Source organism: Gymnodraco acuticeps, unplaced genomic scaffold (genome assembly GCF_902827175.1).
Source record: "Gymnodraco acuticeps unplaced genomic scaffold, fGymAcu1.1, whole genome shotgun sequence".
Taxonomy (NCBI): Eukaryota; Metazoa; Chordata; class Actinopteri; order Perciformes; family Bathydraconidae; genus Gymnodraco; species Gymnodraco acuticeps.
This window is the reverse complement of record NW_022989983.1, coordinates 1,635,576-1,644,319: the sequence shown is the minus strand read 5'-3', so window position 1 is coordinate 1,644,319 and position 8,744 is coordinate 1,635,576.

Here is an 8,744-nt window from a genome sequence, read left to right as displayed (position 1 = left end):
GTTGGATTCATGTTTGATCATTCTGTTCACCAAACTTCATGTGCAGTAAGAATCCTAACTGTATATCTTGTTATAGAACAGGCATCCTCAAACTACGGACTCCGGTCCGGATCCGGACCGAACCACCACTGTCTCCGGACTCTGAGCAAATTATACTTTTCATATGTATTATCTCTCTGTATTATATGTGAGACATCGCCACAACGCATTCGCAACGAGTCAAAATTCTCCGCTATGTCCACTGCAAACAGCGCTCTGCATGTCTGACTGTTCCACTGTGTTCCACCTGTGTGTGTCAACGCTTTGGTCCAATCACATTCAACATCCAGTCAGCGTTTTTTTCCCCCAAACAATCTGCGAATCAGAGGCACAGTAGGGCGGGTCTTCGCGGACTGCGGGTGGGAAAAATGTGTGTGTCTCTTTCAACCTGTCTAAGTCAGAGCGAGAATTAAAAAAAAATAATTCAGAGCGAGAGTTAACAGCTCATCTAGTTCCATCTGTACTGTAGCTAGTAGCCTAGTTTCACCTACCGGGGTGGCAACTGACACCCTAAAAATAGGCCTTGCCACCCCAGCTGCCACCCCAGTTGGCAGCTTTGTTTTGAAAGAAAAGTTGTGGCTCATCGGACATTTATGAGAGAAATTCTCTAATGTCCGAGTGCAAGTGAATGCAGCACAAGATGCACGTCATGTAACCCCTCCCCCGGTCCTGGCGCGAGCGTGGACATATGATTGGCGGCGATTTCATTTTGAACTGGACGGCGCAAAACGAGAAGCATTCGGACCCAAGCGCTGAAGGAATGAGGTGCGGTCTACAATGACAGAGAAGAGACTGTCAGTTTGGCTGTACTCAGCATTGAATCAAAACGCACTGAAGCTGTTGATCTTAATACGTTTGTGAGGCGTTTTGCTGAACAAAATGGTAATCGCCGCATTCAGCTGTAATAGACATGCCAACTTGATGCTCTGCTCACGGATGAGCATACACAACTATTAAGATGATGACCTTACGTGTGTAAATATGTTTTTTTCTTTGAGGGGGTCTGCCCCCAAAAAACTGTTTTAAGTCCTGAGAAAGTCAAATCAGACGGTGTGTAAAACTACACTGCCCAGCCAAAAAAAAGTAACCACTTTGATTGAACTAGGCCAGTAGGTAAGGACTTTCCACTGGATAATAACTGCAGTATAAAATAATGCATGACTGAAGTGATGGAGACCATGTTGAAGGCAAACAAAAAGAGGAAATAACAGGTCAAATCAAGCAAATCCCCTCTCAGATTGCACAGCAACCAGAAGAACATAAATACTGGCTGGTGATTTGATTCATCAGCTTTGTGATGGAATAAAAAATGCACAGTGCATTTCCTTAGCTGTGGGTGAGTCCACTGACACCACTGACAATGCTCAGTTGCTGGTGTTTGTGAGTTGTTATGATGAGGCAAAGGGGGAGTTTGTTGAAGATGTGTTGGGCCTGACGAACCTCAGTGGACGCACAAGGGGGAATACATTTATAAAGCAATCATGGGAATGCTGAATGAAAGAGGGTGCAGCTGCCTTTATTCATAACTGTGCAGCTCTCACACTGCGACTCTGAGGGGTCAAGCACAGACACAATAACAATGAAAACGGCTGCATACAGATTATTTTTGTTTTTGCAACCTCGTGTTAATAATCTTGTTGCAATTGTTTAAAAGTTTGAATGACCGTAATAAACGGACCTTTGTCTTATTGAAACATTTATTTTGGACCTTTAAGATTTGTATTTGAGTACCCCTGTTATAGAAGCAGCAAAGCTAACGGGAGAGTTGGTGAGATGTCACTCAAACACAGTCTGTAGACGCCCACAAAACCTGAGATGACCTCTAATCACCTGTCAATCAAAATCACCTGCTTGTGCATAACCGTGGGAATGTTTGCAGAATTTTCTTTTTCTTGTCTATTTTTTAAAAAAAAGCTGAAAAGGTCAATCAACGAATTAAGACGTGTCTACTTTAACATTGCATTAGTTAAGAGTGCAGCCAGTCCTGGCACCTGTTAACACCCACCTAACACACATTTTATCTGTTTTTGCACTGCTTTATGTGATACTCACACAAAGTACAAAATATCTCAAACATAACATGTAGTTCGATACATTAAGGTGCCTCTTAATGACAGAGAAGCAGGCAAATCTAGATGCTTTGTATGATAATATATATATATTTTTTAATGTTTTGTCTGTAACCTCGCTGATGTCTATCTTGGCCAGGACTTTCTTGTAAAATAGCTCAATGAGACTTCCCCCTGGGTATATCCAGGTTAAATAAAGAAATACTTGGCAGAAACGACAAGACAATCTGGCAAAGGACCAGTGATAGTGAGGTGGTATAAATACTGTGGAGTGATGAGGGAATGAGTAACAGGTGAGGGGAAGGGCTGGGGAGACCAGGTGAGGGAAGTGAGTTGATTACACGGGCCTGGAGGAAGGCGGGATCTGAAATGACAGGAGAGTTTAGATGAGCCACCAAACAAACAATAATAGAAGTGTCTAACTTGTGACAATTTACCTATTGTCATTCATTCATTTCAAAAAGGCATACAGGTTTATAAAGTAGAAACTGTTAAGATAATACAAATAATAACAATAATAATAGACAATCTTTCTGCAGAAAACAAATTTGGAAATCCATAAAAAAACGTCCATTAAAAGAGTTATTATTGACCGTTGAACAGTCTGCTACCCTAAATCATTTGAAATTATTATGAACCTTGAAGTTTAGCCTCAGTTACAACACCATGGCTGCTGGTGTGGCCGCCCGGGTCGATGAGGGAGGGGTAAATGTTGTTGGAATTTGAATACAATTCACCACGAGTTTTCTTGACTAGTATAACAAATAAAAGCCAAATCCCTACAGACTGAGCAAGTTTCAAATCAAATCAAATCAAGTTTTATTTATATAGCACATTTATAAACTATTTTTGGTCGAGCCAAAGTGCTGTACATATAATAAAAATAGCCTACAGTAAAGACACTTTACAGCTAATACTTTAGCAGATTGTTCAGATTATCAGTATGAGAAAAACGACACCCTCTGTCCTTAGACCCTCACATCGTACAAGGAAAAACTTCCAGAGAAAACCCACAGTTTAAGGGGAAAAAATGGGAGAAACCTCAGAGAGAGCAACAGAGGAGGGATCCCTCTCCCAGGACGGACAGACGTGCAATAGATGCCGTGTTTAAATCGAAGAGATAATACATTTTACAGCATATAGACCGAATGTTAGGAAATGCATGTGTCTGTAATAAGAAGATGAATCCACGAGGATGTCAGCTACAATCCTGTGGAAGCCATCAGGGAAGCAGCATGACGAGACCCAAGGCAGGACCGCAGAGACAGGTTCAGCCACGACCCGAAGTCCACCACTTAATCCAGAACTCAGGATAGAGGATCCAAGACACAGGACTACAGCAAGAGGATCAGCCTCGACTCCGGATCCCGGCGTAGATTTTGATACAAAACAAGAAAAAAAAGATTTGGCTGGGTTAATCGGAACAAGAGAATACACAGACACAGACAGAGAGGGAAAAGGTCATTGGATGAAAGTTATTCTTGATAACCCTCTAGAAAGATCTCATGAACTTCTCCACTCAATCTATCAAGACCCGAGCAGTTCTATTAGATATAGATAAGAAACAGAGATAGGGAGCACAACAACCTATCTCTTCGTCAGATGCACTCCCCCGCTTATCTAAGCGACTCTGTACCCCGTTACCCTCTACAAGGCCATAGACCAGCAGAGGGAAAATGGGGGGTGGGTACACTCTTAAAACTGCTGGGTTAAAAAATAACCCAACCGTAACCCAGCTGCTGGGTCACTATGGGACAGAACACGCGCTGGGTTGTTTTAAACCCAAGTGATGGGTTGTTTATTTGACCCAAGCTAGTGGTTGAAATTAACTATATTGCTGGGTTAAATATAAACCATACATTGGGTTGTTTATTTGACTGAAGTGATTGAAATTAAATATATTGTTGGGCTAAATAGAATATAATAATAGTGTAATGAATTATCTCCAAACAGACCGTATTATCTTTCAAAAATGCATTTATTGGAAAAAAACAACATTTGTAAAAAAACAAAAACATAATACAGACACAAACATAAAAAGGTAAATAAATATATGAAGTAAATTAAATAAGTAAATAATATGTAAATCAAATCAGGTAAAGTAAGAAAAATAAAATGACGTGCGTGCGAGTGTGTCTGAAAAGCATTTGGTCAGCAGCAGCAAACAGGTGTTGAGAAACAGAAGAGTTGGCATTCTCTTGCCATGCTTAACATTTCAAGCACAACAAAGAAAAAGTGAGAGGAAAGGAATTTGCAACTTTCAAATTAAATCGTGTAAAAATAATACTTGGAGAAAATGATGATGTGTCATGTACACAAAAGAGTTGATGAACTTGCAGAGAATTACCCAGAAGTTTCGATTAGGAGAAGAAAAACAGCTACAAGATGTTGTGAGATTGTACTCACTGGTAATGAGATACAAAAAGAGGTGGAAAAAAACAAACTCTCACTCAATATGACATGCCATTTAAGGAATGCAAAATGCTTGACTGATGGCAAATCATAAATAATGTTATTCAGCACTTCAAATTAATCACGTAATTGAATTTATCAAACGAGAGTACTACAGTATTACAGTGTGTGTGTGTGTGTGTGTGTGTGTGTGTGTGTGTGTGTGTGTGTGTGACATCAATTACACAAAGCAGTGTCTATAGTGTGTGTAGTGTAAAACTTTAGGCCAAGGCGGCAATTGATGTCCTCAAACATTTTACATTTGAGGATTCATGTCCATCAATACCATACACTGCCTGTTGGATAAACTCCCAGGTGGGCAGACACTGCTTTGTGTAATTGATGTCAAACACAAAGTAAGCCTTGAAACAGAGATCTACTGCACCCAGCAAAGTGTCCGTTTCGATGGCGTTTTCTGATACAATGGTGAAGGTCTGGCATGTTGTTGTGTCATCACCAAGACACAAGATGTGCGGCAAGGGTTAATTTCTCTCTGCTCTCTGTAGGTACTGTACCATGTTGGTCCCCACCTGTTAATTACCAACAGTTACTTGCAATATAACCAGCCATTTAAGTTAAGCATGTTGTTTTTATTATCTTTTTTATGGAAGTATGAAAATTCTAGTAATTAAACACAGAAACACCCACTATTATTGAAGTAGAAAAACAAAAGTAAAACTTACTGGTTGGATATTGATGAAGGACTTGCAGGACTCCTCTATGGTCGGTCTGTGGACTTTTCCTCCACTCTTGTAGACCGATGGAGGAAGCAGAGTCGGCAGGACTTTCAAAGCTCGGCCTACGCAATATAAGAATAAAACATATTAAAATCAACATTTAAATAGTATATAAAGATTGATATTTCTGAAGCAATATTGACTTTTCTGCCCTGGTGTTGAATGGTAAAAACAAAGCGTGAATTATAATTATAATCACAGGAAGTGTTGTGGCATCTTATCAGAATCTGAATCGTTATTGTCACATCACAGGTTTACTTACAGGTGTAACACAGTGGGTGACATTTGTTTTTGTGCAAGCTCCATCGCTTTGATTGTTTCCAGAAAGAGAAAGAAAAGGAAGGGGGGAGCAGGAATCAAAGAAAGACAACAAGGTATCTAATGAAGTGGTTCACAAACTTGTTAATGTATTTATGTATTTGTCCACAGACTCCCATCCGAAAACATGTTGTTCACGGGACCCCATACAAGATGATTGTTCAAATATTTTTAAAAATGCAGATGTAAGCTCACAACGAGTCTCATTGGGACGCAATGCAAGCTTGTAGATCTGCTATTTTCAAAGAACCTGTGTGTGTGTTACGTAATAATGTGGTCAATATAGGGAAAAGAACATCCGACAGGCTGATCAGGAGCCCGAAGTGGAGGGATCTAGATCTGACCAAGTCGCTGCACATTATCCCGCTAATTACACGGCCACATTCTCAACAAAGCATCGAAATGACTCACAATATTAATTTAAATGATTTTATAGATTTAGAAAATGTTTTTATTGATTTAATAAATAGTCCCCTATTATGTATTTAAAGTCACATGCATCCGCTAAGAAAAATAGTCCTTTGTTACTGTTTGAACTAAGTAGCAACGGCAGGAACTGCTTCGATCGCGTTTTTGAGAAGCTTTTTGATTACAGATTTGAAAACATTGTTGCTTGCTTTAAAAGTAGCACAATTCATTATGTCAAACCTTGGAAAGTATCTAGAGACCCCTGCCCTAATGCCAAAGGAACTGGCAACTGAATATGTGTCGCCGTTTGATGTCTATGTCTGGACCGCTGCGTAAAAAGGAGGGTTTCTGCCCCGTTACTTCTCCGCTGTTTTCTTGTCACTCTTGTCTTGTCTGCCCAACTTTATCGACCTAACTTCTTTCTGCAGATGTGAGCGTCCTTAACAACGGTCAATAAATCTTTGACAGCGGTCTGTCTGTACTGGATTAACAACGTGTCACGTGTTCTGAATTGACCAATCAGAATCGAGTATTCAACTAAGCCATGTAATAAATAGTAAGAAATAGCTTACCTGGTGTCATGTCATCAAACACCAATGGCAGTTTTCCCTCTCGCTGGGCATATTTGAGGATTCGGTCACTCATAGTAGCCCAGTTCTGAAACAGTTTTCCCACTGCCTCTGGATGAAGCAGCTGGAAGTCTTGTGATATCTGATACATTTTGGAAAACATGAAAAACAACAGAACAGTGTTTAAAGAAGGATATAGGTTTGTAGTACCTGTTAGGAAAAGGGTTAGGGACAATTTGACAGCCAGTGTCACTTCAACAGGTCAATTATTAAATTATTACAAAGTATATACTGTAGGGTCTAAGTGGTTAAACATAAAATTGTAGTGCATTGCAGAGTATCAGTCAAATTGTCACGATCTGTCTGTGTTGTGTTTTGTCATGTCTAGATCCGTCTTTGGTTTCCTGTTTTATTTTGAAAAGTGTTCACCCCCCGTCTTGTCTGTTGCTTCCTGCCTGATAACCCGATTGTGTTCAACTTGTGCCCCTGTGTTTTCTCCTCCCTCCTCACCTGTGTCTGATTGTCTGATTGTGTTCACCTGTTGGCCTTGTGTTTCTGCCTCCCCTGCCCAGCTGTGTCTTGTCCTGTCTTACCCCTCTCTGTATTTAGTCTCGTCTTCCCCTGTGCTCCTTGTGGGTTCATTGTCTTTCATGTCACCCTCCATGTTTTGTCATTATCGGTTTTTGTCTGGATGTATACCTTGTGCTACCTGTTTATTAGTGCTGGGGGGAAACGATTATTTTGAAAACGATTAATCGGGCGATTATTTGATCGATTAGTCGACTAATCTAACGATTATTTTTCTGTTGTTCAATTCATAAAAAACGTAATGTAAAAAAAAAATTTTTCACGATACTGTGTCTCAGGGGATCTTAATATTTAAGAACCTATTAATGTGTTATACCAGATTAACGGAAATAATCTCAGCTAACTGACGATACAAACCATGTTTACCAAAACAAAACACAAGTCTCATAAGAAGCATCTAAATGACCCCTGAGCGAAAAATGCTAACGGACATTGGCACAGAACTCAAGATAAAAGTACCCTTATTACTTATCGTAGCTGCACATACAATATATCCGATTAAAACTGAGACTCCACAGATTATGTAGGTATATAGTATCATCACTGAGTGATCCGGACTCGCGACAGGGGAAGCAAATACAGTCATCACAACACGTACCTTCACAGAGCTTCTAGGGAGATCGTCTTACCACCGTAGCTGTCAATCTGATCAAAAGACGTGTTCAATGGCATTAAAATGAGAAAAAACGCGGCTGAATTGGTTAATCCATAGGTTTTTAACGTCTCTGTATACAAAAATGATTGAATTTATAATCCATAATTCCATTTTATGTAAAAAATCGGAGAGCAAATGCTAGCTGCTAATGGTAGCCACCACAGCTAGCTGCTGCTTCTGCTAGGCTATGCAGCAGTCTCAGTGAGATATAAATATATAAATATCTTTGCGTTTTGGACTAACTTTAAAATATTCCCATGCTTTTGAAGACCTGGGGCGAGATGTTTTCGTTTGGGGGCTTCGTGCGCAATCCTGTGAGGAGGAGGTGGTAGCCGTTTCAGTCTCCATTGTGTTTGAAGTGCGATTGCGAACTGCTTGTTGCTTTGGGTGACCCACGTGGGTGTAGCGACGCGTCGACGCGGAAATATGTCGTCGACGATATTTTGAAGTCGACGCGTCGACGCGTCGCTACAGCACTACTGTTTATGGATTCATGGTTTTGTTTTTTCATTGTCAACAGCTTTTTGTAATTAAAGCTCGCCTTTTGTTACACTTTGAAACCCGCTTTTCCTCAATCTGCATTTGGGTGCTGCCTTACCTCAAATCCTAACACAAATAGAGTATCATTCAAATAGACAGAACCGCAATAGCAAAATAATTTCTTACCATGCCAGGATTGTCTACAAGCCTAGGGAACTCAGTCAAGATTTCCGGGAGGCTTTTAGATCCATTGCTGCGAATCCACTTGCCTCTATGTAGAGCTGTTTGACTCATGTAGTCCTCAACTTGGGACACTGGATACCTATTGACTAGGGATGCACCGAATATTCGGCCACCGAAAATTATCGGCCGAAAATGGTTAAAAAGGCCCTTTCGGATTTCGGCCGAAAGGGTTTTAGCACCGAAAAAA